Raw genomic sequence first — 27457 nt, 5'->3', positions numbered from 1 at the left:
ATCTTCAAATTTCAAACTAATTTCTAAACTGAACCTCAGATATACATTGTGTTATAACAAAGTCCCACACTTGCTTCAAAGTCAAGGAGAGTCTCTGCTAATACACTACCACAAGCAGATACACCTTTAAAGAACAACGATGTGCATGTCAATATTTTTGGTAACGGGGTCCTGACCCCATTGGCTGGACTGTCGTGCAGCCCTTGCAAAGGAGCCGTTAACATGAGCTGCCTGGGCCGGCAGCAGGAGGGCAGTGTGAGAAGCGAGTTGCTAACTACTTATTGTGGGAGTCCACCTATGCGTGTCATGTAGGCACACGGTGTGTAGAAAAATGCAGTTAACAGAGGCTAGTCGAAAGGGATAGCTATAATTTATATCTTTTATATCTTTTAAAGATATAAGTAAGTTTAATTTTTTACATAAATTTGAGGGTTTTTTCAAAGATTGTGTTACTTTTCTACTGAAAATAGCATCAAAACGAACTGTTTGTGTGCTTTTGGGTCTGATCAAACATCATTCCTAGAGACCTCACGCGTCTAGATCACAGAGGTAGAAGTGGGAGCAGCAGCCCCCCACGTCCAGTTCGTATGGATCACTTAGCGACGTGGTTACAAGGGAGCAAAGGTAGAAAGAACATGAGGAGGGGCTTATTCTAATCCCTTTGGAGTGCAGAGAAGAAAGCAGGAACCACAGTCATCAGAGAGTGTCCAAGTCGCCGGGTTAGACACAAAGACTTAATGTCCACATCCTCAGCCTCCATCATAGTTCTGATCTATTTATTTTTTACTTAGATTTCTATGATGCAATGGAATCATATTAACTTAATTTGACCCATTTTTTCCCTAAATCTTCCCAGCAAAAAAAAAAAAAGTGATTTCATTCTCAAATTTCAGCAATGAGTATTGCATACAGCATCCCATTTTCCTTATCAACTTTTTTTTCTTAAGAAGTGGAGGGGTCTGAGGAGCATTGTGTTTAACATTGCCTGGGGCAGCCATTTACTCCCCGTTAGCCCACCACTGAGAACTAATGCTCTCAGGTCACACCTGGGCTGCTTTATTCTACTACCAACATTGATTCACGGAGCCTCCACTGATCAGTGTCGAGTTCCTCGCATCATGTCTTTCTAGTTGGAGAACAATGACTGGCTTTAGAGAAGGTGGTCAAATGAGCTTAGTTCTACACCTGAAGTTTTAGTTACTGGTCTTATATAATTTCAAAAACACAAAAGGCCTTTTTAGGCCAACTAAAATAATTTATTGGAAAATTATAACTTTTAAGCTTACATAACTAGTTTATAATAGTTACCAGGCAAAGAAATAACAATTTGGAACAATCCTTTTTATTAAACTTAAAACATATGCTCAAAACAGCCGTGCTTTGCTTTCTAGTGCTCTTTCAAAACAAACCCACTTCCTCCTGGACACAGGACCCAACAGAGCGAAACGCTTTTCCTGGTCGAAGCCTCACGCAGTACTTCAGACTTCCCCTCTGGCGCGCGCCCAGGCTGCTCCGCGCAGCACAGCTGTCCTCTGTCATTCAAAGTCAACATCTCCAGTTATTGTGCAGTTAGAAACCAGCCTCCAAGCTATGGTAGCTCCAAGGGCTGACTGCAGGCAGACTCAGGCTGTTTTGACTTGTAAGCTAGACTTGATGTTGTTTTGCAGAAAAGCTTTGAATTTCAGCCTTTTCTCTCTAAGCCTCCCGTCTTTAATTATGCACAAAATGAAACAACAGACTCTCTCGTCAGTGCTGTTCCTGAGACCATCCAGATGTGTCTGTGTGCGTTTTCCTGTCTAGCATGCTATTGAGCCCTCAGCCCTCAGTATTTGCTTATAACCGGAAGGGAAAAGATAGGTGTACTGATACGAAATGGGTCTGCCTCAGCGACGTGGGTTGTCTGTCCACTGGCATTTACATTCCGTTCACATTCAGGTGGTCTCGCTTCTCCTGGGAGCCGCAGGGGAGCTGTGACTAATGCTTCCGAATTTTACAAACAAAATACATTTTACAGTTTCTCTGCTTCAACCTTCCATGCTCAGTATCATCTCAGACTGAGTTTCTTATGAACCAAACATAATTCTTACTGGTTTTAAAGGATCTGAAACTCTTCCAAATGGATATAGTATTTGTACAAAATACAGATTATTTTTAGGAAACGACTGATTAGTGTACTCTTCTGAACAACATAACTTTCTAGCATTCTTAATTTTTATCAGCATACATGTGTGAATTATGAAGTCAATAATTTTCTTAATTTTTTTCTCTAGAAGAAAGATACATTAAGAATTAACATAGTTTTAAAGCCATTGGGAAGGTGTAGCGCATAAGATTTAAATTGTTAGGGACATTTGCGCAATTTCCATAAGCAGTCTCCGTAACTCAGAGACTCCAACCTCTGTCAGGACGTTAAATCTTCGAGAGTGGACACTGTGAACCCTAAACATGCCATGTGCTACCACTCACGCGCATGGGCTTCAGGCGACAGGCGTGCTGTGTGATGGGAGCCCTCGACGACTCTGCCGGGTTCTCTCCCTTCAGAACAAACTGTTTTGTGGCAGAACAGTCTCTCCCCTGCTGTCCTCATGTTGATGGCATGTCTCTCTGACTGCCATCATAATAGTGACACACCAGCAGGTTGTGTTACATCATCTGCTAAAAATAAAGGCTGTGCCGACGATGTTTGACCCTGGATATGTAATAGTCCTTCTTTACATTACCCTGTACAACTCCAAGGGGAAGGAACCCCTGAGGCCTGTGCATCTTCTGCCACGTGGGGAGGTGTGGCAGAGACAGGCTCATTGGTAAGGTGAGGATTTCCATGATTTTTTCTTCAAATATTTCACACATCCATTTTACTGATAGTAAATCTTTAGACCCTTATAAAGGCAGCATTTCAGTTGAACTATATGTGAAATATATAGCATAGTTGATAAAAAATTCCGACATTGGTTGTAATATAGGTATCATTAATTCTATTTACAGACATTACTAGGGAGAGTTTACAATTAAAAAAAAAAAAAGAGTCCACTTTCGACCTTTTCCTTATCTAGGTATTGGAAGTGCTAATGAAATAAAACGAAAACCCCAATTCCTGATTTTTCCTTTATGTGAACGCTGTCTGTGGAGGCCAGTGGTTCTCAAAGTCTGATGCTGCAATCAGAAGCGTCAGCGTCATCTGAATCTCACAGAAGCGTGAATTCTGGGGCATACCGAGTCGGAAATTTTAGGACAGGCGCCCAGAAGTATGCACTTTCAAATCCATTCATGGGATTCTGATGCAGATTCCAGATTTAGAAATACTGGTGTGAGAGAATTCTTACCTTCTAGTTTTCTAAACGCTTATTTGGAAGCTTCCTGGAAAAGATGGCCCGAGGGGACACAGTGTCACAAACTCACCTCACCGGCAGCTTTGCCACGGTGTGCTGTCACCAACCCAAGGGGGGTCCCTCTTATTCCAGGTATTCAGTTCACAATTCATGAACCGATTCACTAAAATAGAAGTTTTGAGGCTTTGGAGCCATTAAATTTAAAAGTGAGGCGACAATGCGAATAGAGGATTAACTCATAGCTCATAGATATTTCAGAAGACGGCGGGCGTTTGCCGCGTGTGCGCAGAGCCCCGCGTGCAGTACCGGTTCCGGGCCGCGTGACGGATTTCCACAGTGGAATTTACTACCGACGAAATGCTTTGGTCCAAAAATATACATCATGCCGATAAGGAACATGGCAGCTGGATTTCCTACTCACCATGTTTCAAAGGCTGCTGCTTCCTCTTCTGTGCGTACATCGCACCACACCATGATCTGTATAACCAGTGACTGCTGCTCTCAAATCATTCGTGTCCATCTTAGCAGAATAAGTTGTGGAAAAGAAAATAGATTTTCAATATGTTAAGATAATTTTATATAAATCTTTAATCTTGTTAGTAAATGAACTGCCAGTTGGACTGAATTTATCCCTAGCTGTCTTGTTAAGTTTCTCAGGAGCAGGTCTGAGAAATCATGTATGTAAATCTGCTGAAACTTGGTGTCACACGGAAGCACTGCTTCTACTAACATATCTCTGAGCAGCTAGCTTTTAGTGGATCAGTGATTAACGTAAATGAGATGAATGCATATTCTTATACTAAACAGTGAACCATTGTTCAAATTTTTATGTTTTGATGAGGTAAAAAGAACTACAATTTCTATATATATTTTATTCTCTAAATCTTTACTCTAAAATGGACACAACACATACTGCCAGGATTATTGTGAAAATCGAAAGCCTGCATTCAATGACTATGAGTTATGCACAAGCATTAAAAATAGCTTGAGCAAATCACAGAGTTCCGACAGTCATGACAATTCCGTAAAATGATGAGGAGTATGCAAATGTACAAAACAAAAGGACAGGTAGTCATTAAATAAGGCAACAGTATATCAAGAAATAAAGTGTCTGGGAAGTGTAAAAGTATATACAATCGTGCTAAACATGCAGAATAAGAGGAGACGGCCAGGGAGGTTCGAGGGGAAAACACAGAAGTAAACACGGAGAGTAGAAATAAAAATTGGTAAAAACGTCGGTGCGAATAACTAGTAAATGTCAATATTAATTTATATTAGCAGATGCTCTAACACTATTTGCTAAGCAACTGCAGGGCTAGCAAGATGTGCGATTCTGTTGATGTTATGTCTCAGTGGAAAAGGAAGTGATCAAAGGCAACTCAAGTGTTTATTATTTGAACATGAAAGGCTTCGCAGCTCGCAGCCATTTGTGAGGTCTCTATTTTTAAGTCTTCCTCTTTTCTCAAAATCTTTGGGTTGATGTTATTCCTCCATTTGGATTTCTTAAAATAATAAGAAAGGAGACGACCTTAAGGAGACTTACTGGGGCGATCAGCATGGGAGACGGGGTTGGAGCTGTGACAAAGGCGTCGTAGTTCCTGCTGTATGACCGACCACTCGGGGGCACCCTGCGCTCGTTGCTCTGCCGGGTGGGGCAAGTCCCAGAGGTGTCCTGATGAACAGGTCACCCTGGCACTCTTCACAGCCGATTCAGGATGTGTTCTTGAGAAGGCCATGGTCAAAGCGCGAGTCCCTGGGACTAGCCCGGGAGCAGTGGGGTTTTGTGAATGGGAGTGTCGCTTTGCCGCTGGGCCTTGACCTGCATTGGCGACAGTGGAGTGGTCTTTGGCGGGGTTCCTTTGGAAAGGTCCTGCACCAGAAGGCGGGGGCAGCGCAGTGACGGGGGCTCTGGGAGGAGGCCGGGGTTCAGGCGGGGGTGGCCAGCTTTGGAGAGGTCCCTCGTCACTAAGCGTTGCTGTCACTGACATGTTGGCTTTTCTCCCATCTAACGTGCTGAGACGTGGAATGGAAGCAGTGGAAAGGCCGGCTGCAGACGCCCCGGCTGCTGAGAAGGTGGGGACAGGGCCCAGGGAGCAAAGCTCCGCCTCCTAGGGACAGCCCAGCCCACAGTGGCTCTCTCTGCGCACGCCTTTCCTGTGTGGCGCCTGGGGCCGCGGTGCAACAGCGGGGCAGGCGGGGCACCCGGCTGCCGTGGTCACCTTCATTCCCGTGGACTCACGGTGTCTGCGTTCAGTGCGCTGGCGACGCGCTGTGGGGGCGCGGGGTCCGCTTCCCGGAGCACACTTAGGAGGACACTTAGCTGACAGGCTGAGTGCAGGAAGGTGGGTGGGTTGCTCCGTGCAAGGGATGGAAGTGTGCTGGGCAGAGGGGACAGGTATGTCGCTGCTGCCCTGGGCCCTGGCAGGGCCACGCGGTCGATCGACAGTGGCGGTCAGTTGCTACTGTCCTGTTGGATGGTGACCGCACTTGCTCCGTGCCAATCTCTGGCACAGGAGGCCGAAGGACGGGCAGCAGCAGAACTGTTGTGGCCCTGGAGGGACCTGTGCGCCCTCTGAGGGTGAGGACGTCTGACCCGAGAGCCCGCGTGGGGGGACAAGACGCCGCGCGCCAGGGTCAGGCCGCCGTCGGCAGCTGGGAGGGGCCCTTCCTGCTTCTGGGCCTGGTGGCCAGACCCCTGTGCTGGGGACACACGTGAAACCGCACTCATCAGTCCGGGGCGTGCACTGTCGCACAGGGACCGGGGTGCCAGCCCTGCAGGTGGCGTCGGGGAGCTGGAGCCCTCGCTGTGCCTTCACTGGACGGTGGCTCTGCCGGGCCGGCGGCTCCGGGTTTGGAGCGGAACCAGGGGGGCTCATGGTCACACACCCCGCAGCGCCTCTCGCTGTGACGAAGGACCCTGGTCTGACCTGACACCCAGTGGGTGCTGCGTGGGCGGGTCGGGTGCGTGCGGAGAGAAGCAAACTCTACAGCCGGGTCCGGAGCCCGCGGGGGACCCACCCGCTCGGCGGCGCGGAGCTCAGAGGGGCGTCCTCGGGCCGGGCGGTCGCCGAGGGCCGGGCTCACGTCACCAGGCGCCGTCCCGCCGCCGTGGGCTGTCGGCGCCTCCCCGGCCGCCAGCTCCGGCCTCCGTGTCCACGCGCCGGTGTCCTCCCACGCTGCGCCGTCCCGGCCTCCGGACAGCCAGCCGTGCGCGCTCGTGCTGCGGCCCCGCCGCGCCGGGCTCCGCCCGCGGCCTCCGCTCTGCCCTGTTGTCGCGTCATCAGGAGCCCCTGTGGCCGCCGTGGCCGCGGTCGCTGTGGTGTTAGGAGGCGACGCGAGGGTCCAGGCAGGCGGTGGGCTCTCGTGCTCCGGCCCTGCTCGTGCCCAGGCCCCCCGGGCAGCTCCGTCTCCGCCGCGCTGCGGGTCTGCCCCGCCCGATGACTCGCGGGAAACTAGCACGCGGTTGGCACTTGATGTCCTGCGGCCGCGTGCTTCGTTTCTGTGGCATCGAGGAGCCTGCCGGGAACAGCCTTTCCGATGTAAATTCAAATTGATATATTTGCCATCTGTACGTCTCACAGGATTTTGCATTTAGTGTCAAGGGAATCGGCCAGCGGGTTTTTCTTGTCGTGCTTCGTCCGTGTCTGTGAAAGGCGCGTTCGCAGCCGTCCTCCGGGGAGGCCTGCCTGTCCCTCCTAGCCCTTGGCAGAGTTCCTTGGTCATGCTGTCTGGACCAGGACTTTGATTTCTGGGATGAGTTTTCATTATAGTCTTAATTTACTTAATTGCATAGGACTAGTCAGGTTTCCTCTTTATTTACAGTTCTTTGATCAACTTGTATTTTTCCAAGGATTGGTTCATTTGATCAGACTTTTCAACTTTTTTCGTGAAGTTGTTTAAATTCCCTTTTACAGTTTGTATAAGGTGTGTAGAATTTTAGTGACGTCCATTTGACATTGCTGATACTGATGCTTTGTGTCATTTTTTAAAACTAGTTTCTCCAGGATTTTATCAACGCTTTGTTAAAAAATAGAACTTTATCTTTGTTGGTCATTTCCATTATGTTTTTCTTATCATTAATTTTACACTGAACTTTATTATTCACTTCCTTTTAATTTCTATGTGTTTAATGTGTTAGTATTAGTGTAATTACTTGAGGTGAATACTTAGTTTATGATTTTCAATCCCTCATTCTAATATATGCACCTAGAGTATAAGTTTCCCAGCAAGTGTACCTGCCATGTATATCAAAAGTTTGATATTTTGTGGGTTTTTTTAAAAATTAATATTCAGTTCAAATTATATTTTAAAGTTTTACCATAACTTCTTTGGCTCTAACTTTTTTTGGTGTGCTGTAGGCATATTCTCTTTTTTGGTTTGCCTGAAATGTCTTCATTTAGCCATTATTTTAAAGTATGTTTTCCTAGATACAGAATTCTAGATTAGTAGTTTTTACTTTCAGAAGCTTGAAAGTATTTCATGTCGTTTTGTCTAATTGTCGCTCATTGTAGGTGATCTGTCTTTTTCTTTATGGATGCTTTTAAGATGTCTTTTTGTCTTTGGTTTTTAACAGTTCTGTTATGTCTCAAGTATGCATGTGTTTTGTCTGAAATTGTGTTTGAGATTTTATAGAGCTTTTAAATCTGTGGCTGGATAGTTTTCTTCAGTTTTGGAAAATTCTAAACTATTTTCTCTCCAAACGTTGCTATGTTCTTTTCTCCTCTTGGTGCTCCAATTTCACATACAGGAAACTTTGTCATAAATCTTTGTTTACTTTCTTTTTCTTCTGTATTTTCATCCTGTATCTATTTGTAAATTATTCTAGGCATTTTATTTTGCCCTGTCTTTGATCTTTTTATCCTATGTCTAGTCTACTGTTAGTTTTGCTTACTTCAGTATTAAGTTCTCTCTCCTTTCCTCCCTCTCTCCTTCCTCCCACTCCCCATCTCTCTCTCTCTCTCTCTCTCTCTCTCTCTCTCTCTCTCTCTCTCTCTCTCTCTCTCTCTGTCACCTGTCTTTTCCACTGCTGTGCCTGGTTATTTTGTGATGAGAAAATATGTAAATCTGACTCCTGCCAGATGCAGGGGCTGTTAGCAGTCTGGGGTCATGTTAACCGTCAGGCATTGATTGAGAATGTATGAAATGGAACGTTAGTCCTGGAAAGAGACACTCTTTTCTCCTCATTTACCTCATTCCTGATGTGCCTTCTGTCAAGATGCCAGCGCCACCTGAGGACTTTAGAAGGGTCCCCGTCTTGCAAGGCCTGCACTCCAGATGTTGCCCCTTTGAGTGTGAGGTGCTGGCGGCAGCTCAGCAGCTCTTCTGAGCAGTGGGGGTCACTGCAGTGTCGTAAAACTCTTCCTGGACTTTCGTAACCTTGTCAGCCTTGGGACCGTTAGGAGGTGCGTGTAGAATACCCCCTGAGGAGTCTCCGAATTAAATAGAGGACAGAACAAGGAGGGCTGTGTGACCTAGAGCATGGGATGCTGGTCTAGACTCCGATCTATGGAAATAACCAAGGACAGAATAGGAAGTGCACCCATACGAGACAGTATTAGGAGTCGTTACGCCTGATCATGGGCAGAAAAGAAGAGGGAATGCATCATACTGCTGTGCACTCAGAGTGGGAAACACAGTGGGCCCACGTTTCTATCACGTTTTCTGTTCTTACGTGATCCTCTTGAAGGCAGAGTTTGGATTTTCTTTGTTCCCTATGAATTTGTGAGTCCACATTGTAACATGGATTAAAAGAAAAGGGACAGTTCCTTTGTGTGTTTGAGCATGTAGGATGATCTCTCCAACGATGCTTTTCCAGGGGAGGCTTGGTGCCAAGGAAAGAAAGGAGCCAGCGGTGTGCGGGCAGCTGGTTGCACTTATCCGGCTAGGGTCCCACTCATGTGTGGCTTTGCCTGAGTTCTTAACTGTGTAGTTCGCTAATGATATGAGAACAGAGTATAACGGGGGAGCCAAAAAACATTCAATTATATAGCCAACAAATGTTATGTTTGTGCCAAAAGATACGGCTTTTTTTTACATCATACATTATAAAAGTATGATATCATTTAAAATAAAGAGTGTGAAAAAAAGAGAATGCCTAATAACATATCTTGCTGACACATACAAGGAATATTTTTTACTAAAGGCAGCTTGTGTGTGTTTTTTTTTTTTTAAAGAATAAGCCATCCATTATTTTTAATCACTAAAAATCAGTCACACAAAGAAACAAATTAGTTTTCTGTCTATGTATGCATTTTCCATTATAATCATGGAACATATCTTTTTGTACACTAGCAATGTGATTTCATTCAGTGCCTCCAAGTGCCTTAGAATCATTTTTATTCTGCAGAGTATTTCATACAGAGCTTGTGTCTGGGGGTGGATGAACATGAAAAATAGGCCTGTGGGAGGTGTGGGCCAGGGAGGTGATCCTGAGACTCAGGTCTTAGTTTTAGTCATAAACGTTACACTGTAGTAATGTTTCTCTTCTGACACTTCTGGTTGGGCAGGGTGTCCTGGTGCCTGGGACCTCAAAGCTCGTCCCATTGCCCTGCTAGGTGCGGGTTAGGTGTCTGTCCTTCTTCTGAGAATCTCTGCCTCCAGAGTCATGTGGCGGCTTACATCACGCAGGGATGGGGAGCCATTCATGGAGGCCAGGGGCCGGGAGCGAGCAGGAGCCCCGTGTCCTCCGAGGCGGTAGGCCGGCTGCGGAGAAGCTGCCACAGGGCAGGTCTCTGTCCCCTGAGTCTGATTTTACAGCTTTGACATCTCCAGTCCACACAGTCACTTTGTTACTATCTCCTTGCTTGCGTATGGTCCCTTTCCTCTGTTAACATCGGAGACGATGTCTGTACATAAATTGAACCCAGAGTGATAGATGTGGCTGTAATTTTACATAAAACCAATCGAAGTCATTGTGTTGTAGAGAGTGACAAGCTCTTTGACCTGGGGTGTGACATTCATTTAAGACTGCAGTCCAGTTGACAGTTGAAAAACCACAAATAGTTTCTTACACATTAAAAACATTTTAATAATTTTGTATCGAATGTATCTTATCAACTCTTTACCAGGTCTTGGTTGTGTGCCATATGGATAAGACACCGCTACTAAAATGCTCAATGAGTTCTCGTTTCTGAACACACCTTAAGTTACTTGTCGCGAATTATTTTTTAATCAATAAAGTAAAACTGAAATGTATTTGATTATTAAAGCATCTTTGGGTTTCTTAATGTTAACTGTGTTTTGTTTTTTAAAAAGTGACTGAAAGCAAACAATTATATTCAGCAATAGTGGATGTAAAGTTTGATCCTAACATACTTTTATGCTCTGGCATTTAACATGAAAACCGACTCTGCTGTGCCAGAACGAGTTACTTGCATCATAAATATAAATAGAATAGCTCTACCTGGAATGGATGTGGAACATGTGAAAAGCATAAAGAATGTTAAATGAAGAACAGAACACACGCAGAGTACACGAAGCTGTGTTTCTGTCCAAGAAGGTGACACCCTGGGGAATATAAATGCACTGAGCAACTGACCCCACACCAGAAGAATCAGTGTATCTTCTTAATACAGTGTTATATTCACAAAAGAAAATATGTAAATTGCCTCTCCCCCAAAAGAAGTTATAGTTCATAATTAGCAGGAGGGCAGGTCTTCTAGAAACAAAAGAAAGAATTTTAAATTTGGAAGCAGTTTTTGAACAGCACCTGTCTTAGCTCCGATGGGCGGCCCCTGGCTGTTCTGGAGGCTTGGCGCCCCAGGCCGGGGCAGCAGGCTCCGTTCTTGGAGGGCTCTCCTCCTGGCGTGCAGGCGGCCGCCTCCTCGTTGTTCCTCACATGGAGGAGACAGGCAGGCGCAGCTGCTTCCTCCTTGAAGGATGTGCACTCATCATGGGGATCCCACCTCCTCTACACCTAACGACCTCCCAAAGGCAGTTAAAAAACATGAACATGTCTAAGAGAAAGAAGTGGGGTTTTTCTTCTCTGACCTCCAGTAGGACATTCATTTAGGAAGCAGGGTTTCTTCTAAGAAATGTTAATCCTTACCAGTTTAAAGATCTGCTCTGGTAACAAGCACTGTGCTTTTGGCAAAATGATCAAGAAGGACTTTGTTGATGCTAGATCAGCCACAGGTTTTCTAAGAGTGCTAGACAGTTGCATGGCGGAACCCTACACGCACTTCCTGAGTGACAGAAATCTATCTTTGCACATTTACACGCTCCCAAAGACCAGTCTCAAAGGCAATGCGTTCGTCTCATTTTTACAGTTGTCCAACCAGGAAACAAGCTAGAATTTAAATCAAAGTTAAAGAACATATTAAAAGCCAGTGACACTGATACAAGTTTTCTTAAATCACTCCTGCACGTAGCTGATGACATGCTTTAGGGATCGTATCAAGAGTGCTCCCTGGGATGTGCCTCAGCCCTCTTTTGTGTATTACAACAGGATTCACACAGCGCCAGGGAAGTTTTGATTTCGTGAAGCTAAAGTCCAGATCTGATAAGCAGAATTAATTTCAGGCAACATCATCCAAAACCTTTTTAGTGGCCACTTGGCGATTTCTTTACCTCGGTGCAGATATGTCTCAGGGAAGGCCTTGCCCCGCCCAGCTCACTCCAGGCATTTGTCCCGTACGAAGCACAGGCTGTTCTCTTCCCAGTCACGTCTGTGTTTTGCCAAATATGAGAGTTTAAACAAAATCATATACAAGAAAACGACTCTCGCCCCTGACGAACACCCAGAGGGAAATCTCGTCAGTGTTCACGTTTTGGCAGATAGAGATAAAGTAAGAAGACAAAGACATTTTGACCATTTCTGTTCTGTTTTATAAAAGCATTCCAGACTGATAACACATTGCTCAAATGCAATTTTTATTACAGTTTTTATCTCACTTAACATTATGTCCCCCAAAAGGGAGTCTGCAGCTGCATTTCTGTCATCAGGACTCTAACTGGAGCCCTTCGCCCCAGCAGAGCCTCGCGTAAGCAGAGACCGCGACCAGACGCGGGACTTCTCAGCTCTCCCTTCGAAACAGACACTCAGCTCTGTGGTGTGGCAGGAATCTCGTCCTCATTTTCCTAATTTTTTTTCTGAAGTTTTTGTAGTTTGATTATTGTATAGCTTGCCTCATTTAACCTGGTCAGTGATGCATTTTGTTAATATATCACTTAGTTCAAATCTCCATTGGGTTGATTTTGGGGCAACTTCTCTTTGGTCATGGTAGAATATCATTTTAATATTCAGTTAAATTTAATTTGGCATATTTTCATAAGCAGTATTGGTTGATATCTTTGAACTGGGGATGTTGTTTGTATTTTGGTGTCAAAACACTGCTAACATTAGAAAATGCATATGAATATTTTAAAATTTTATCTGTGTCCTGCATCTTGTCTAGAATTTTTAGAAGTGCTTTATAAAAACGATTTTCACACTACCAGGTCTTCTCTATATGAATGGAAACAGAATAATTTTTATTTTTTCAGTAACTATTGAGAAAATCTGAAAACAATTATTTAGTAATCATCAGAAAATTATAACTAAGCATAGTTCTAAGTTTTCTGATTTTACACTGGTATTTAAAGCAAACGAGGTGTCATTAGGACTCTTGACGGGCCTGCAGTTTCCGCATGTTTGTGAGCTAGTGAGTTGGTCTGTGCTGATTTGGTGGATGCCGAGAGGAGACATGGGTCCCATGCAGGACTCCATGGCTCGCCCGTCTGCGTTGGTCCATGGCTCGCGTCTGCGTGGGGCCCCCGCACGTCCCACAGGAGCCACATGGGGCAGCTCGGTCGAGGGCCACGCCCAGCGGGTCACGTCGCAGCTGAGGGACACTGAATGCCGTCTGTTAAAGAGTTGCCCGCACGCCTGCCCCTGAGGGAGACGTGGCCTTCATCATCTGGACAGCAGCCAGGTGTGCCCTCTGCCCCGGGGACGCCTTGCCTGCCTCCCAGGCCTCCCAGAGCCGGTTCCTAGGGACCCGCTCTGCACGCGCTGCGGCAGCCCGGGGAGCAGCGCCCGCGCAGGGTTCTCTCCCGGCGGCCACCACGGTCTCTCCCGGTCTCTTCCACACGCGTCTTAAATTTTGTCTTCATCGTACAATCTACCCTGTGCTGCTGCCCTTTGTTTTTTCACGTCTACATTTAAATTTTGTTCTTTATTCCTCTCTATTTTCATGGTGAAATTCTATGGGATTTTGCTTGTTTGCACCGAGCATAATCCTGGATGAAAATGCCACCGTGTCCCTGAGGGTCGCATCTATTCCCGCTCTGTGCACGGGGTGGTCTTTATTATTATTATTATTATTTTAAGTGTACCTTTTCCTCTTGACATCGTCTGGTTTACCTGTGGGATTCGGAAGTGGGCAGCTGACTGAGAGCCCCCGCGGCAGGGGGCGGGGCCTTTGCGGGGCGCCTTCGGGTTTGCGAAGGGCTTCGCTTTGCCCTTCGCCTTCCTTGATTTGCTCCCTCTTCCCAGCCTGACCGGGAACAAGTAACTCACTAACCTCTGACGTCATCTCAGTGCCCCGCGGGTGGCAGGGAGTCGGCGAAGCCTTTCGAGCGCCGCGGGGACAGAAGATGGAGCAGGAAAACAGGGTCCTGGCCCCGTGGAGCTCGCGGAAGCGTGCACGTCCATCAGAGCGACTTTTCTGCCGCTGCGATTTTGCCATAGTTGCTAAGATTATTTTTTGTTATATGTTGTTCCTCACCGGGCTGCCAACTCCATGACATTGAGTCTATCGTCCATTAGTGATGCTACTACCCACACATTGCCATACTGTCTTTCTCCTACCCCGTAACTCCGCATAAGTGGAACTTCTTACCATCTTAAAATATTTAGCGATTAGTTCCTCAGATTACGTGCCTTTACTGCCTCAGTTTCTTACAGTGTACTTAACATTGCATTTTATTTATTTGGGCAAACTTTTCCTATTTTTCCTAAAAGGGGGTCTTGCAGGACTTCTAATGAATATCTCTGAGGTTGAATCATATGTCAAAACACATTATGACACAAATGAAAATGTAGCCTCAGCAGCCAGTCTTCCCCGGTTAAACTGAGTATCTTCTCTTTCTCTTACTTCACTGTGACATCTCAACTCATTTGGAGCATTTCTAAGAGATACTCATTTATCATTTATCACATGGTAACCGGAATTACCTTTTTCTAAAAAACAATTTATATCACCCATTTTAAAGACTTCGACTTTCTTATTTCCTGTAATATGTCGTATTCCAAGCAAAGCATTTAAGACCATTCATATATGGTTTTCTGGAATTAAGACATATCTTGTACAACTATTCTACACACTTTTTTTGCACTCTAGCCACTACTGGTCACTTTTACTTTTAAGCTTTATATACATTTTATGCTTCCATACCTTTCTTCAGCACTCTATCTTGGCCCGAGCCAAAGAATGAATGATTAGAAGACAAGATAGAGAAAGAAAGTTAACCAAAATAGTATAGTTAGAAATTGTAGAGGACAGATAGTTTGAGAGGCACGAAGAAGCATTAACAGAACATACACAGATGGGCTTTATGAATGAGTTAGGGGAAAATAAGTAAACATTAAAATTCACAGAAATAGGAGAATCCAAAAAATATTGAATTCCCTAAACTGTTTGGAAACAAAAGAAAACAATAACAAGAAAGGAAGATAAAAACCATCTAAATAACTATTAGAGTTTTAAAAGAAGTTATTCCCAAGAGGTATTATGAAGACAGTAATTTGAAATTGGGCACAAAGCCGTGAGTCTGGAGTCAAAAGTTGCTAGGTCATTACCGGACTTCACTATCGAGTTTACAGAATTCCTGCTGTGTAAGTTATAAGTGGGAGAAAATGCAAAAGTAGTGTTAATGTTGCTCTTGGTCCGCTAGTGACAGAGTCTGATATAATCATATACATTTTTAAAAGGAATCTTGTCATTAAGTTAGTAAACATGATCTAAGCTTGATTTTAAAAAATGATGGATCTCTTCAAATAAATAATCTTCATAGAAACACTGAATTAGGGATTTTGAATAGATGGGGGTATTAGATTGCTTTGAAGACAGAGCATCTGTCTATAAAAGAATTGACATTTCACCGGCCGCGCGCTCTGTGCCCTCCTGCCAATAGCTCTGTTTGAGCGGATGTCGTGCAGATGTGGGAACACCTGGCATGTCCCTCCACTCCGCCGGCCCACGTGGGGCGGGACCGTGCGCTTTTTGACGTGGAATTGTTAAGCAGGAAAAAATTGGTACATGGCACCCAATGACCTGTCTCCACTGGCTTTGCCTTTCTTTCCAATAAGTATTTTCACATATCCTCACTAGAAATATTTTGGTGTTCGTGGTTGCTTCTTGTTTGTTTCAGAATATACAATTCTCATTGGTCTTTAAATCATCAACTGCTCAAGTGTTAGGAACACGATGAGTTAAAATCAGTGCATTTATTTCAGTCACTCATTTTTTCTCCCCCAAAGGGTTTGTGGGTTCCTTCATACAAGAAAATTGTTACAGTTGTACACGTCAAATATGCCGGTCTGTCAAGTTCATTTAGCTCACGTGCGTCAGAGATGAGGGGAGCTTCCTTCGACATTGTGTAAACGCGGGAGAGACTGCACTCGGCTTCTCTCTTCATTAGCGTAAACACACGGGGCTGAATGTTCTGTTTGTGCTGTGAGTGAGTATGTGTGTGCGCATGCGTGCACGTGTGTTTGCAATTTTAGGGATTTTTTGGTAGAGGAGGGGTTAAAAAATTGAAACATTTGAAGATTACAGATTTTGAAATTTTTATAATATACATTCATAACTTACCAGTAAGAATCTGCAGTTTTTACTTTAAACTGTTACTCTGTTTTTATGAGCCAGGTGACATTTCTGAGACTTGAGAAAACATTTCGCAGAGATTCGTGTCTGAATATCTGAAGGAGTTTCCCAAATCAGAGCAAGTGAATAAGGCTTACAGCGCTCTGCAGAGAGTGTTAGTGAATCCTGGGGGGAAAGGCAGGCAGTGTCGTCCCATTTAGTGCTGGGGATTTGGCTGAGACGTGGTGACAATGAGAGACTTGTCAGTCCTGAAGAGACTGAGGCCGTGTCACCCCAGGGACAGTCATGTGCCGTGAGCCGCTGTAAAGCACATCTGATACTTATCAAGATGTGAGATGTAATGAGAACAGCCTGGAATCAGACACCGCCCAGACCCCGGCCTGGGAACAGGAGAGCGCGGCTAGGCGATGCGGTCGCGAGCCAGGTCCTCAGGCTGCTGCGCGGCCTCGTCTCCAGGCTCCTCCGCCGTGTGCTTATTTTTCTAGCTACTTTAGAATTTCTTCCTGAAGTAGATTCATTTTCAGATGCATCATGAAATGTCAAAATTGCAAGGTTCTTGTTTGTTTGCCTGCTTGCTTGCTTGCTCTTCTTCAAAACATATAGGTTTCTTTATTTTTTTTTCCTGAAAAATCTACTTTTGTTTATGCTTAAAATCAGCCACCCAGGCACATTTTGTTCAGATTACAGTAATCCTGAATACTAACTCTGGCTCAGAAGTCGTGCCCACCCCACCCATTTGGATCAACAACTGCGTGAATCCTGAGGTTTTCCATTGCAGATAGTCACTGAGCACGGATTTTTTTTTTCTTTTTACTTTCTGTCTTTTTTTTTTGCCAACCCAAAGGTTGTTGCAGCGCTGTGCTGGGGAGTTCGGGAGCTCCTGCAGAATGGTCCGCGTGGCCATCGGGGCCTCCCGGGCCAGCCAGGCCGTTCGCAGGAGTGCGGAGGGTCCCCCAGACGTCCGCGCGGTGGTAGGTCCGCTTCTGACGACAGACAATGAGGGAAAGGCCGACGTGACATTGGTTGGAGCCTCCGCATCTCCAGCATCGTGAATGTCCATGGCTCAAGTGGGGACCTGGCCGCTCCCCAAGTGCATTTCCTCACCTCCGACTTGCAGCCTCGGGTTCTGTGCTTCTGCTCTCTCTCGCCATTTGTCTTTGTGTCCCTGGCTCGGGTCCGGATCGGGTCTCTGTCTCCCTCTCCTCTCTCGCCAGTGTTTCCTGAACGCTTCGCCCAGGTGCTCTGAATTGCTCCCTGCCCTTCTCTGGCCAACAGGAACGTTTCTGTCCCACGGGGTGTCGCTACCCCAGGGTGCCCTGGGCTGATTCCGTCCAATGTGGGCGCCTCTTACACCGTCACACCACGCAGAGGGACGTCTTGCGGTCTGCTTCCCAAACAGCAGTGTCCCCTGGACCCGCGTCGCCTTCCCCGGGGCCTCTGTGTGCGGGCAGGTCGCTGTGGTCCTCACCACCTCACGTGCTACAGGGGCTGGGTGAGGAGGGGACGTTGGCCAGCGAGCTGGGAGGACTCTCCTCAGGGTCTCTGAAGATACATTCCCTTCTTTTTCAAAAAACTGAAAGAAGTCAAGATTGCTGTCCTGGCAAACAGCGCCAAGAACTACTGTAGCTGTTTCGTATTTCTTAGAGGATGACTACGGAGGGCAAACGTTTAACTACTTAAGGCGACAGAGCAGAGCAAGGGGGAACATCTGGATTCTTGATGACGTCAGAAGTTTCCGATTAAACCAAGTCCACAGCCTGCCTGCTTTCTGCCTTTCTTCTTCGGTGATGTAAGTGGCGCTGATGGTGACAATGATGGTGACAGCGGTGCCATTATTCAGGACAATGTGAACTGAGTTTTCTCTGTTTCTTGTAGCCACAGTATTCCTACAGCGTGCCAGTTCTTATCTATACCAGCAGGCTCTGTCTGGCAGTTAGCATGGAATCAGGCTAAAAGGGCTACGAGCGCACGAAGGAGAAGGAGAAGGACAGTGCCGGGCCCTGCCCCGTGACTGCCGGGCGCGGCACGCCGCCGCTCACACTCGCGCCCGCCGTGCGTGCCGCCGTGAAGGAGGAAGGTTGGATTTCCGAATCTTTCCCCAGAGCATCTCGGGATGCCAGAGTAATCGATTACTTTGACGGCATTGCTATAACAGCACTTACATCAATAATTAGGTATTACAAAGACCAGACAATGAATGGATCAACTTCATGTTTTGGCTCATGACTGAGAATCTAAGGTAATTGCGGGGGCCAGTTTGGGGGCACGGCTTTCAGCTCTGGTTGCCCAGTGGGCGATGCAGGTTGAGGACACATGCTGGTTTCCACGAACCCTGGGAAGTGAGTGACACACAGACTTAGCCCAGGCGTCCCCGCGCAGAAGTCACGATGTCAGCACTGCGAGCTTCTCAGGTCTTTCTCCAAGGCGTGGATGAGGGTAAATGGAGTCAATGCCATGCATCTTCTTCACTCAGAGCCCGTGTTGCCAGGACAACAGGGAGAGCAGAAGGGGATCTTCGGACTCAGTGTGCACATGATGCAAACGTCCAGAAACCAGCCAGCACCGTGCTGGCTCGGATGCTCCGGTCCATAGCAAATTGTTCCATTTTACTTGATAGGCCTTTTCGTATCTAACAGAATGGACATGAAAATTTAATGCGATCGTTTGCTTTTATTAAGAAGCTGCTATCAGAAAAGCTTCTATTGTAATGTTAGCCTATAAAATTTTGGGATCCATTTTGGTTCATGTAATTTTAGCAAGAAGAGCACGAAATGCCTTTTCGGACAGCATGGCCGCCCTGTGTTGGAGTTTCGGTGTACGGCTGCTTACTGCTGTGAGGCGCTCGAGTTTGCAAGGGACGGCTGATAAAGACGCAATTAAAATCTTGTCTGTTAAGGAATCTTCTGAATTATTAAAACCCAGATCCTAGTGGTCCTTCTCAAATTGTTCGTTTTAACCTCTCGTTACCGCACGTGCCACCCTCTCTCAGATGTCAAGCAGTCACCCTTCTGAGGGTCAGAGAAGCCCCCCAGGGCTGTCTGGAGAGCAGAGATAAGGGCGTGCGGGTCAGCTTCAGTGGCTGTCAGACGGAGCCATGGGACCAGGCTGGGGGAGCCTCAAGCCGAGCAGCTCAGAGATCGACTCCAGGGCGCCCTCCAGCAGGGCCCGCTTCTTATGCAGCTTCGTTCTCATCCAGTCCAAAGCGTTGCCTTGGTCTTAATGTGCACGAAATGCTGGGTTGAGAACTGAAGACAACTTGCAGACTAAACATACTTTATGAAAGATGGATCCACTGCCTGCTAATTTCACTTAAAAGTGTTAAATAGAAATGATTCTTATTGAAGCCATCCATACTTGAGGGTGATTGAAGATTTATTCATTCATTCATTTATTTTTTGAAGAAATCTTCTCTCTATTTCCAGATGGGAGAAAGGTTTGTTTATTCAGTGCTTGAACTTAAAAATAATCACAAACATTCCACCAAAGGAATTTACTGGGTTAATGCTCTGGTCGGGCCTTCATAGAAGCGCCGACATGAACATTCTGGCCAGCCCTCCTATCTGTAGCACTGAGTATTTTCAGGGATAAGTTCAACTTTGGCCGTGCCCCATTTCCACAGGGGAAGTTGTTCAAGAACCTTCACGGATGTTGGGCTCATCCTTGGTGGCGCAGGACCCTCGACCGGTGTGTGTGTGGGGTGGGGCAGCGCCACGGCGTGACGGGGCAGCCACTGATGAAGGGCACGGCCCCCACCGAAGGAGTGCCGGAGACAGCAGCAGCACGCGGTTCTGCGTCTCTTGGTGCTCGGGCACACACAGCCATGTTTCCATCCATTCCAGAATTGAAGCGGATAAGGGTGGAACGCGTCTCTGTGCTGCAGCTGGGCCTGAGCGGCAGGAGAGGCGGTGCACGAGGTCGTGCTGAGACAGGGGCCCGTGCACAGGGCGGTCCGCCGATGATGTTTTGAAGCCAAAGCCCTGAATTCGCACGGTTATTCAAACCGCTATGCCAGAATCCTTCAGGAGTGTGCCACTGGCGTTCTACAGCGTGTGCTCTCTGTGTTGGGACAGCAGTTCCTGCCCCTGGCGAGTCATGTAATGCAACGGAGAGCAAGAGTAAATTTTCACTATATAAGTGTATATGCTATTGTATGTTATACGTAATATTATGTAATATGTAATACATAATGTTATGTGATACTTTACATGTAATGTGTCATGTGCTATATACGTATGTATGTTATATATACATATATATAACATATATATATATTTATGTAAACTAGATTAGCTCTATGGTACCAGGATCTCGGCTAAGCATTTTCATGCATTTAATACTAACAAAACTGTCAAAGCAATACTGTCATCACTCTTCTGCGGAGGAGGTCAGAGTCAAGGCAGTTTGACGTAGTTGGCGCATCACACAGCTGGTCAGTGGTGACATCGTGATTCTGGCCCTTGCATCAGGGAGACGTGTCCGTGCTGGAGTAGGTGAGGATTCTGTCTCAGGAGTGAGAGGTCAGTGACAGAGGGCAGCCATGTGAGCTCGGCATGGGCGTCAGTAAATGTGTAGACATTTTAAAACAATATTCATGATTATATCATAATCATTACTCGCTTTTCTCAGTTTTTTATTGTTTTAAGTGTGTTGTCACAGTTTCAAAATCTAGGCCTCTCCTACTTCGTCGGTCTCAACTCGGGCCCTGCGAGGTGGGCGTTTGCGCATTTTAAGCTGTCCTGTGGGACCATCCTTGTTGAGGCAGCGCCCCTGCCATCCCGTCCCCTCTGCGGGGACCGCTCCTCCAGCCCCCGGCAGGCGACCCCCGGTGCCGTCTCTTCTCCGAAGCACACGTGTTCTATATTTCTTTGTTCACGTCCGCTGGCTTTATGTGAACAGCCGGATTCTCGCGTGATGCCGAGGTGGAGATGCGAGGGCTGGCAGTCCCTGGGGCGCGGGGCCCAGGGAGAGGCGGGTCTCAGTGTTTTCACTGCAGTTCCAGGAATTCTGGGACATCCTGGACTCCTCCTCCCTGCCCCAGACACAGCTGCCCCTGGATCGTGCATTCTAGGCACACATTTCTAAAGAAAGTAAAGAAAGCAAAGCAGACTGTTTGTGAAGGAGCCCCGGGAAACATGTCCTGCAGGTCCAAGGAGGAAAAACAGTAACATGCTGGTTTTAGGGCTTTGTTGACACATGTGGAACTAACTAGAATCAAATCCACAGAGTTTTACTTAGACGAATAAGCCGCGGCCGGGACCGGGGACTGCGGGTATAGAGCAGGGTGGTGTCAGGGAGGCCCCCCCACCCCGTCAGCCAAAGTCCATGACAGCCCATGGCTCTGATGTCCTGCGACCATACCTGTTAGGAGTTCAGAATTTGAACAATTAGGACAATTTCAGACATGAGTTCATGTGCTGCTATGAGCTTATTAAGTTTGAAACACCGCGTTCTGACTCTCAGTGTTTTGCATTAACTCCAACAATTCACTCTATTGTCTTTATCTCATTATTTCAAAAAAATTCACAAGTTATGTTTAGTGAGTAAAGAATAAGGAAATTTTCGTTTGCTCCTAAGTCTTGACGGAGAGGTGAGGAGGGGTTGCTGAGCCACCACTGGCCATAGCGAACGCAGAGATGCTCGTGCAGCACGTGGGGTGCAGCACGCGGTACGCACTCGGGACAGTGTCCTGGGTGAGTCAGTCAGTGAACGAACACCCTGCGCTCCGCCGGGCGCGCAGAGCGTTAGTGCTGACTGCGACGCAGCGAGCCAGCTCCGAGCCAGCTGGGGCAGCTGGTTCCAGGGCGCGGAGAAGCCTGCGGGGCTGTGCGGGGCCGTGTTCGCAGGTGAGGCCACGCAGGCGGCCCGCACGGGAGCTGGGAGGCCCGTCCACACGCTGCACTGGAGGCAGAACACTCACCTCGCTTCGTCTTCTGAGAGGGTGGACTTCGAACGCCATGTACAGACACCAAAGCCCGGGGCGGTTAGTGCAGAATTGTGGGGTGGAGCCTGAATACAATGTGTCCAGTGAAACTAGAAGGGCTATTTCTCAAAGGAGTTGAAATTCGTGCGTGCTACTATGTTACTAAACTGTGAGCCATTTATCAGCAAATTCACGAAGAGGGAGGGAGGAGAGATCGGAACACTAAACATTCCACACAGGGCTGCATTAGCGTAACCGGGGATGAACGTAAATTGCCTTTCGACCTGTGACAGGCTTGCCGAGAGCTAGGTGGGGGGAGAGATGTTTTGTCCCCACACATGCTATGATCCTCATAACGTTTAGCTTTTAATGCAGCAAGAAGAATTAAGCCACAGTGTGAAACCTCCATAGAACTTTTGTTTAAAAGTGTAATCTTATTATTATAGAAAATGAAGCTACTTAATGTCTTATGCATCCCACACGATTATAGGCAGAGTCTAGTAGAGAACGTTATAATAACTTATAATTTAGGATTTCCGAGCACAGGAAACATGCTGGATGCTGGCAGCTGGCAGAGTTAGGTCAACTCCTTGCTTAGAGGGTTTATAGAATGAGGGAGATACACATTAAAGAAGAGAAATATGTGTGAGTTAGGACGTTGTCCAAATGGAAACGGCTCTCATTTTTCCTATTGAGGTCTGTGTTTTATACAAGAAATCAAATTCTATTTTGAATTTTATATTAACCTTAATGGCACATGTTAGAGAATTATGAAATAAGACTTATTTTAGCCAAATATTGACAAAGTGCCCTAGGTAAGTGTTTAATGCATATTTAATGAACAAATTTTTTTTTTTCTGTTTAGCATTATCCTCAGAAATATTATCTATCTACATGAGTTTCGAAATTGGAAATGTGCCAATACACAAACTTTTAGAAATGTGCTTAGTCTTACATACTTCGCCTTGTGGCTGGAAGACAAAAGCTAATTATTTATTAAGAGAGTCATGTCTCCACCATTTAACTGAACTGATCATAAAACACATTGTACTGAAAAATGCTAAAGAGCCGAAACCAAAGTTTTCATATTCAGAATATGTCGTGTGCTCTACAGATGTGGGTGGAAACTGAAGCCAGGGACGGAGTGGGCAGTTAATGAAAGGGAATGATTCTGTTTAATTCGGTTTCAAATATAAAATTATCAAGGGAGCACTATACACTGAGCATCACATTGGACACTGAGGATCCGAGACGTGGTGGACTAGGAGGCGGTGGCCGGGAAGCCAGGAGCAGTGGCATCACTCTGCGCGGGAGGGACGGCCTCTGGGGGGTGGCCTCTCGCCGCGGAGGCTGTGAGAGAGAGTGTCTCAGCCCCCTTCAGCTAACAATGAACACACACCTGTTCGCTTTAAACTGAGCGCATGCTCATTCGCTGACACATACTTTGCTTATGGTTGAAGCTTTTCTCCTACAGTATTATAAAAAATGTTTAAAAAGAGCAAAATTGAAAGAACTTTATAAATATCTTCCCCCACCATGTTAATTCTGTTCCACTCATCTCTCTCAAATTATTCATTTTTATCTACATTTACTAGTCTGTTTTATTTAATGCACTTAAATTGCAAACAATAGAAAAATCTCCCCTAAATACATACACATGTGCTATTAAATAGAACTATACTTGTTTATGATAATTTTGATGGAAAATCAAAATGAAGTAAAATGTACACGTTTATGCTCTTGAAGGTGTAGAACGTAGTCAAACTCTTGAAGGTGTAGAACGTAGAATCCCTTCCGAACGTTCCTCTTCCTCCTCCCAGTGAATGTCTGCCCTCACATCCAGAAAGGACGGCTCTCGTGATGGTTTCCCAGCATGATTTTATCTCTGCTAGGAGACCATAAAAATGGGATCATAGAGCAGAACTTCTTGTGTGTAAGGCATGATTGACTCAGAATGTCTTTTAGACTCATTTGTGGTGTTGCTTATATCCGTAAGTCATAGTTTGGTTTGTTTGTTTTTGCTGGCTTTTACATTGTTTTCCTGGTGGATTTCTGGGCTGATTTCTATTACAGCTATTAGAGACTAAACTACTATAAACATTCTTACACAAGTCTCCTCAGCACGAGCTTTCATTCCCATGGCCCAGTGTGTGGGATCGATAGGGCATGGTGGTTTGAATTCAGTTTATGAGAAACAGCTATAGATCACCAAAGCAATGAGGAGAGAATTTCCCATGAGTCTCCCACGTTTCTGCACAAGTCCTGCAGGTGAGGCACTATCGCCCTTTGATTGCAACAGTTGTCACATCCTGGGCGCAAAGAGCCAGCATCCCCTCCAGAGCGAGGAGCAGGCTGCTCACTCTGAAAGTCACGGTTCCGTCTCATAATGCGGCCCTTTTGCACGTGCAGGTGTCACCTGGTCCTCTTCCCGCTGCCTGTGCACGCCGGTGGACAGTTCTGACCTTCCACTTCCTGCCACCGCTGTGAGTACCGTTTCCTTTTTCCATGACTCAGTAGTGGCCAGTCTTCTCCCAGCATGTGCGACACTGGCCGACTAACGATTAACCTGTAAAGGGGGTGACTTCTCAGACCTCCGGAGATTCTGACAGGCTTTCACACTCCCGCCAGCGTGTGACCTCGCCAACACTGAGCTTCGAGAGTCTCAGTTTCCATCTCCTCTGGAGTGTGTCTAGTGTACTTGACCGTGATTTTAACTTTTCATTTGCCAGGTTAAGTGACGAGGCTGAAATACGCCTGTGATTGTTTCAGACATTCATAAATTTTCTTTTGTAAATTTCAATCCAAATATTTTGCCCCTCTTTTTCTGCTTTTTAAAAATATTAATGAGAATTAGGAATTTGGTGTAGACATAAGCCCTAAGTGTAGATATAGATCCTAGATACCAGTCTTTTGGCTGATATGTTTTGTCAATATTTATTACAGATGTTTTTGTAGCTTGCTCACTGATTTTCTTAACAGCATATTTCATTTATCTTTTTTTCTGGTATGTTTATTGCTTTTTATAAACTATATTAAGAAAAAAATACTCTGCCACCAAAACACAAAAATACCCTCTTATACTTTTACTTAAAAGCTGCTGTCATTTTGAACCTTTTCAGATAATTGTAGATTCGCATGCTTTTATAAAAAATAATCACGCGATCTCTTAGAGTGTAATTGTTGAGTCATATGCTAGTCACATGTTTAGTTATTTTAAGAAACAGAAAAACTCTATTTCCCCTATGGCCTGATGGCCATATAATTTTGCGTTCTTACCAGCAACACATGAGTGGTTCAGTTTCTCAGCACCCTCCCCAGAATTTGACATTGTCACTACTTTTAAATTTTAGCCATTTGGTTACCCTAGGAGAGTTGGGCTAACAGGTGTTGCGGCTTTTCACACTGCTGGGTTCTTCTGGCATTTGCTTCGAGTCATGGGTTTAAGAGCGTGTGTTCCACTCTGTTATTTCAACCCGGCATATGGGAGAATCCAAAAGAGAGTTTATAGAAAGATAAAAATCTATCATAATACTTACGCTTTCAAAGTGCCGTCCGTTACTGTTTTAGGACACTGTCACTGTTTGTAATGGCGTGTTTTTGTGGCTGTGAGAAATCATTTGCCTACCCCGTCCCGGTCCCCCGTCCCTGCCCCGGGGTGGGTAGCCATCCCCCGCCCCCTCCGCCCGGCCTCGCTCAGCCAGGGCCACCTCCCCGCAGGGTGAGTGAGGGCTGATGGCGTCCAGAGCCCCACGCGGCCCCTGCGGACACCTCCGGAAGGATGTCCGCGTGTTGCGGAAAGCTGCCGCACTGACCTCGCACGTGCTTGCAGATGCGCTGAGTGCGGAGGCGCAGTGTGCACGTGCGCACTGCGCACGGACGCTGAGAAGAACGGCTTTTGTGGAGGCTGATTCCCGGGGTGGCGCACGGCCTCCCTCGCTCGCCCCCAGCTGTGGGGGCCCCGCTGGATCCGCTCCCCGAAAGCTAGCGTGCTCGTTAGCCCAAGACATGAATGAGCACAGCCCTGGAGTTTGAGAGGGCTCTTGGTCGTGTTGCTTCCTGTTTTCCTTTAATGGAAGAATTCCTTGAGACAAGTAAAGAATTAATTTAGCTATTTGCAGCAATATAGGGATTTGTGGCATTTTTCAGAAACTAAAATCATCCTCTGGTTTGTAGAAGTTAAGTGGTGCTTAAGAAAACTTCCGTTCAAAAGGTGGTATTTTCTCATTCCATAAAAATGATTAAGTGCGTTTGCTAGAAAGTGAAATCACGCGCATTCCACCTGTCAGTGACTTTGCTCAGTTTGCAAATAACAAGCTGGGTCTTCCGGGTCCAGGCGGCGGGTGGAGCCTGACCCTGAGAGGCGGGCCTGTCCCCTCGGCGTCAGCACTGGCGGGGTGGCTGCTGGGCCGCTACGGTCAGCTCGGGCGATGGCCGGGCGCACACTGCCGGCCCCTAGCTGGTAGCCCAGGTGGCTTTGCCAGCAGCCCTGAGGGTCTCTCTGGCGAATGACTCACGCGGACGGCAGAGGCAGCTCAGGTCGCTTGTCCCCCAGGCAAGGCCTGTGCCACAGCCCCGAGGAGCAGCAGGGCAGGAGCAGGACAGGGCCAGCATGGCGGGAGGCCTCAGCCCCATCCAGGGGCCCGGGCCTGAGCAGCCCAGCAAGGACAGCGGGGGACAACGGGGTGGCGTCGCGGTATGCCGGGGGACTACTTCCTGTGCTGCCCGCAAGCTGCACGCGCGGGAGAAACCTGCAGCAGGCGCGCAGCATCTTGTTAGATTTCCGTCCTTCAGCTCAGGTTTTATTTGCATGGGGCTGGCGTCAGTGGCAGCAGGAAGGGCTGTTCAAGCTGGCCGGTGTCCTGAAGAGCGCGCAGTGCGCAGGCAGGGCCTTCCAATGACCAGAGCTCCGCGCAAGTCAAGCAGCTCGTGTCTGCTGGGAGCGGAGGATCCACCACACACTGCGCCGCGCAGACTCCGCCTTTACCCTCCCAGAGCGCCTCTGAGCAGGGCCTCAGCCCCGTCCACGGATGTCCCAGGGCGCCCCGACCGGCCCTCCTCTGTCCCCGCGGAGCGGGCAGGGGCGTTCTCCAGGTGGTGTCCTTTTCTTTGATCCTTGATGTTCTGCTTCTCAGACTTTGGTGAAACTATTCTTTCCGCCAGCGTGTTAGTAGAATCATGCACATTGTCTGAGTTAACATAAGCCAGAACATGTTTTCACTGTTCCTGGTGGTAGTCCATATAATAGAGAGAGTATCTTATTGGTACCCTGATGTCAAAGATAGCACTGAACTCAGGACCTCAGGTGAAACTGTGTAAAGATGACAGCAACGGATCATTCCACAGCTTTCTGCAGGATTTCCTTTTGTCTTTAAAATTAGAGTAAGTAAGATTGCCATTTGGAT

At 46.7% G+C, this 27457-nt stretch overlaps 1 protein-coding gene across 1 annotated transcript in view; it reads left to right on the top strand.

Annotated features, from left to right (window-relative positions):
* CNBD1 (cyclic nucleotide binding domain containing 1) overlaps positions 1-24623 on the top strand; it is a 163806-nt gene extending 139183 nt beyond the window's left edge. Inside the window, exon 3 of the transcript XR_001597916.2 lies at positions 24465-24623. The gene's annotated coding sequence lies outside the window, so the exon portion shown is untranslated. The remainder of the gene's footprint in view (positions 1-24464) is intronic.
* The last annotated feature ends 2834 nt before the right edge of the window (positions 24624-27457 follow it).

Source organism: Rousettus aegyptiacus, unplaced genomic scaffold, assembly GCF_014176215.1.
Source record: "Rousettus aegyptiacus isolate mRouAeg1 unplaced genomic scaffold, mRouAeg1.p scaffold_m13_p_15, whole genome shotgun sequence".
Classification (NCBI taxonomy): Eukaryota; Metazoa; Chordata; class Mammalia; order Chiroptera; family Pteropodidae; genus Rousettus; species Rousettus aegyptiacus.
The sequence above is the reverse complement of the archived record's forward strand: the minus strand, read 5'-3'. Positions and strand labels throughout refer to the sequence as shown.